The sequence below is a fragment of the Octopus sinensis genome, linkage group LG16 (genome assembly GCF_006345805.1).
Source record: "Octopus sinensis linkage group LG16, ASM634580v1, whole genome shotgun sequence".
Taxonomy (NCBI): Eukaryota; Metazoa; Mollusca; class Cephalopoda; order Octopoda; family Octopodidae; genus Octopus; species Octopus sinensis.
The window spans coordinates 57,527,267-57,533,248 of NC_043012.1; positions in this window are offsets into that span (position 1 = coordinate 57,527,267).

Sequence of the window (5,982 nt, forward strand, 5' to 3'; positions counted from 1 at the left end):
TTTCGTTTCTTCTCCAAGTACTGTTTATATATATATATATATATATATATATATATATATATATACATGCATATATACGCTTATATGTATATGCATACTAATACATTTGTTTGTTTGTACTCCACCTGCCTTCGTCTTTTGTTTATTTTCTTAAACTTTCCCGTTATATATATGCATATATATATTTGACAGGCTTCTTTCAGTTTCTGTCTATCAAATCCACTCACAAGAATTTGGTTGGCCCAACGCTATAGTAGAAGACACTTGCCTAAAGTGCCACACTGTGGGACTGAACCTGCAATGATGGGGTTCAGAAGCAAGCTGCTTACCACACAACCATGTCACACACACACATGCAAATATGTTTATACACACACACACACACACACACACACATGTATGTATCTACACATTAACAGGTGTTAAGTATCACAAGTTTTTCACAATGTTGTTGTTTAATAGGAATTGACAGTCATGAGTTTACTCCTTGTCGTATTGAAGAGCTGGTCATTATAAAATTTCTTGTATTTACCAAGAGTTTCGATGTTTAAATGTCACTACAATACTCAGATTTATATTGAACAGCGTATTGGAGATTATATAAATCTACACCTTGTTATATTTCCCATAAAATATTGTTATAACATCAATATCTGTTCAATTGGTATGGTCATGTTTTTCTCTTCCTATAATTCTCTTTCCTCTCGTTCAAACTCTCAGTATTTTATTATTGCAATTGTTATCTTTAAACACTTCATAGTACTTTTATCTGTTATCTTTTCATCTCCTACGTCCAATGTTATTCTTACAGCTGCAGTCTGTTATCTACACATTAGTATCCTTTTATATCATTGTTAATGTTTTATCACATTTTACCTATAGTGTTATATCCCTTGCTATAAACTCCTTTGCTGTCATCCTTTAAACCTGGTTTCTTTTAAACATATTTTATGTATTGTTGTTCTCCCACACAAAGCTATATTTATTCAAGATTTCAAGGCATTTCACAAATGTACTGGAACACATTATTAGTGATTTTCCTGGAAACCATAGAAGAATAATTCCAGTTACTTCAACATCAGATATCTTTGTCCAGTTGACTCAGCTAGGGTTGATATTCATGGCTTGAATCTCAGCACCAACAAGTCCAGTCATATACCCTCTTCTTTTTATCCAAAGACATATAATAGTTTTCTTTGTGGCTTCCATGTTGGAACATAGATGCAAATCCACTTCTGCTATAAAATTGATTCCAAGCACCAGCTGGAGTCTTGCTGAACAAACATCCAACAAACACCAGAAGCCCTCTTCAGTTGTCTTGCATCAAGCCTACCAGTGTCTGCTTCTGAACCAAACTGCTCTAACATTTCCTTCCTGGCATTTAGTAAGCTTCCTTCACATGGATCTTGTTCATATAATCTTCCCATGTAGGAGTCAGTCAGTTGACACATGATCCTGTGCTTGGGTTGGCTCTGAAACGATCATGTCTGATCAGAATGTCGTCTATATGATACTATCTAGGAACTTTTGATGTTTTGCAGAGTCCACTCTCATCTGCCTCTCTGGAGCTGTACAAAGGCTGGCTCGATCTTGTCTGCGACAGTGAATGAGGCATTTCTCCAGTTTTAAGAAAATGAGTAACGTACCTTCTGGTTATGATATCTACTAGAATAAACATCTATGAAGATCACCTCTGTAATCACTTGGGGTATTTGTTCTTGGTGCCAATGGCAGCTGCTGAGGTGGTGCTGAAGCGATTCACTTCCAATACATAGAGCACAGGAAAGAGTTATACTCCTGCTTTATATACGAGTTTGGTAAGTTGGTGTCTTAGCCCAGTTCAAGAATCTGGTGCAATATATATTAGCCTACCATAAATGCAACCAAGTGTTCTTCTGTTGCATTAAATATTCCCTGTATATTGACTAAGAACTGCCATATTACTTTGTCTGCCGAGCATTCCAAGTCAACTGGATATAAAGACATATCAGAAGGCTGCGTGTTCGGATCACGTCTGGGTCACCAGTTTTTTAGTGCGTTCTTTTGGGTTACTTATCACCAAGCAGTTCTTAGTGAAGCTGTATAGGTGGGGAATGAAAGATGTCTACATTTTGGCTCTTTTCCTCATCTTCAGTTTCAAATTTCTCTGCAAAGTGTGTTATGAGTTTCTACCTCAAGTTGCTTCACAATTCAGCTAGTGACTGGTGTTCATCTTCATTGGTCCCTCACACTGCATCTTGAAAGTTTTCAAGAACAATGACAAATCCTTTCATTGGTATGAGACGTTTTGGTGCAGCCGTTCTGGCGCCGCTTGTTTGGTTTTCACTGATTCGACGCTGACTTATTTGACATCAGATATTTTAATGTTTCTCTCATTCTCCACCTATCTCCCTCCCTCCACCTTCTCCTTCTCTCCCTGTTTCAATGTGTGTGGGAATATTTCGCTTAATGTGTATGAACAGAGGGTAAGTGCTTGTCACTCATTCAATTAATAAATTGTAATGTCTCATTCTTTCTCTCTTTATGTTTTTTAACATTTCTGTTTGTGTGTATGAGAAGAGTGTTTATGTCACCTGTGTTCAATTAAAAAATTGAGATGTCTCTCTTTTTTTCTTTCTCTCACTCACTCTATCTGTAAGTGTATATTTCCTCTTGTACGTTCGCCAAAAAGTACTGTCACCAAAAACAAGTTCCACGACCAATCAGCTGCAAAAGGGAATGGAGGCCCGTTCATTTAACGAGCTGAAATTTGAACAACAAACCATGAGTTGGTTACACACTGGGAGAGAGTGTACAACCAGTTCGTTAACGTCCAGGTATGCAGTTCATGATTCTTGCAAAATTTCAAATTTTATATAGAAAATAAGTTATATTTTGCAAAAAAAAAACCCCAAAAAAAAACGTAATCATGGATTGACAGAAGCAAGCCAAAGGAAAAACGCATGCACGCCCTTCCTCTGGCACATACATATACTTATATATTTGTTATTGACGTATGAACAAATAAAACGTCATTTTATGTGGAGCCTGGGTGTGGCTTGCAATGGAAGTTAAAATGCAGTTTACCAATGTAAAAAGATGAAAGTAAGCTGTCCTGGGAAAATGCTGAAAAATGAAAATAACTTTGTGAAAGAAACCGGATGTGATGACACTGACTCAACGAACGTGTCTAACATATATATATATATTAAATATAACATGAAAAACGTACATATATTGTGTTCAAGATGAAAATAATTGTATTTACGGGAAAGCATAACAGTCGCTGATGCACGAAATGAGATTCGTAAATATTGGGTTGGTGCATAATTATTGAGGCTTTTTTTCAACAAATTTTCTTCAACAAAAATTATAAAATACTAGCACTTTGTCCCGGCGTTGCCGGGTCATAGTGCTAGTGCATGCATATACAGCTGCGTGCGTGCGCACATACACGCGAGTACTGTCCAAATCTCCGACCAATCACATACAGCTCGCTGGCATTCAATTGGCGTATCAAATTTCGGGCATTTTGATTGGGTTTTGGATAGAAAATTCACGAAAAAGTCACTTCTATTGTAAAGACGTGCACGACCAACCTTGGGCGGTTTTGAATGACCATAGAAAGTGCGAGCCCTCTAACTGAAAAATTGTGGATTTGTATAAAGGATACACACGCAGACATTTTGCCGTATATATATATAGAGATAACCAATTACTGCTTCCCATTTGCTTCTCAGACGATCAGACCGCTATTTAAAGATGTTTTTGTTAAATATTGTATTTGTCGAATAAAATTTATTGAAAAAAGCCGCAATAATTATGCACCAACCCAATAGTTTTTCATAATCTCTAAATTTGTTTTGCCGCACCACACATGCATAAAGATATGATGCAAATAAATCACCGCTGGTCCCACACTGCCGCCTAAGTTTCTTTGAGACGAACATCAATCGCGTTGCTTTATTTTATGTATGGATGCTATCATCGTTTGGATCAACAATATTGAGCATCTGGGTAACAGCTTTATAAGTACTAACGAGACCCGTGAATATTTCACAGAATTAATGGTAAACCTATCGGGTTATTTCTTGAAAACTTTATCCAAAAAACCTGAAAGTGTAGCCTGTGTTGTGTCTGTAAGGACAGATAGTCGCTCATCTGCTACTCATTGAAAAATGAAAGAAATTGGAATACGATGATTACTTAATGCACTTTATATATACACTTTATATACTTTATGCACAATTTTATAGACTTAATACACAGCACTCATAAAGAGACCGATAGAATAAGTACTAGGCTTACAAAGAATGTCTTGTGGTCGATTTGCTCGACTAAAGGCGGTGCTCCAGTATGGCTACAGTCAAATGACTGAAACTAGTAAAAGAGTAAAAGCCGTGGTGTTGTAGTAGAGTTTTATGTGCTTGTGTCTGCATTTGTGACGGCGGCCATGCTGGTGCACCACCTTTTAGTCGAATAAATCAACCCCAGGACTTATCGGTCTCTTTTGTCAAACCGCTTTTCACCAACACCGGTTGTCAACCGGTGATGGAGGAACAAACGCAGGACACACACACACACACGACGGGCTTCTTTCTGTTTCCGTCTACCAAATCCACTCACAAGGCTTTGGTTAGCCCGAGGTTACAGTAGAAGACACTTGCCCAAGATGCCACGCAGTGGTACTGAACCCAGAACCACATGGCTGGGAAGCAAGCTTCTTACCACACTGCCACGCCTGTATGTGGTTATTTTGGTATAATTCATATATAATATTCTATACTTCACCTCTTCCATGTCTAATTCGTTGATAATGCCAGCTAACGGTACAAATCCTATATTCGTGTAAAGTTTTGTTCATATTATTATCATTGTTTTCCCAATCTAAATCTTCATCATGTCAGTATTTATCATCGCCTGCGCAGGATCACACGAACGGCTTTTAATAAACCGAAAAAGAAAATATTTTATATACAACCAAAAGAATGCTTTGTACATGTGAATAGGAACTGTGATGTTTGTCGTGAGATATAAACATTTCTCTAAGTGGTCTATTGACGATTTCTATTCTAAGAACCTTGAAGAATCTTTGGGTTATAAATTTACATTTTGTTATACTTAACAGAAGTTAGGTGTCAGTATTCGTTTAAATGTTATCTTTTCATCTTAGCCTTGTACAATACAAAGCTTTTATTTATCCTGATCTTTCTTATTTCAGCTAATATAAATATACAGAAAGCTTTCCCTTTCAGTAAGCTTTCGCTTTACACATATACAAAAGCAAGATTACGGTGATCTTTCGCTTTAGGGATGAATAAATGTGAGAATGAAAATGAAATGAAAGAAAATGAAGCCAGGAATGTACAAAATGAATTTGGCTATCTTGACTCTTTCTCTGTGTGTGTGTCTATATATATATATATATATGTATTTATCTCTCTCTCTCTCTCTCTCTCTCTCTCTCTCTATATATATATATATATATATATATATATATATAATATATATATATATATATTATATGTATATATAAGTAATTGCAAATTGATCGCTGATTCGAAAAGTAAAGAAAAATCTTTGAAAGTTTACAGAGGAGAAATTTATAGATTTATGAATGAAATTGTGTGCAACTACAAATTAGTGGCCCGCCTGGCATGGTTTCCTCAAAAATTTCCGAAAAGTGTATATTTTTTAACGAAATTTTTGCAGAAATACGATTTTCAAGAATGTATGGATCTTTTTCAATTCTTTGTAACCACCAGGATTTTTTTTTCAAATTTTCACAATATTGTTTCAAATATTCTACTCTGACGTAGTATTTCTTGCTGATGACGAAGATTACATAATTTTCTTCATCTAGAAATTATTACAAATCTTAGAATTTATGTAATTTGTCGACACAACGGAAATCGCATTTGTATGTTTCCACGGGGACATCACCCACACATGCAAGGATGAAACGAAGTCAGTACTTTACGTGGCCTCTCGACAGACAAGAAA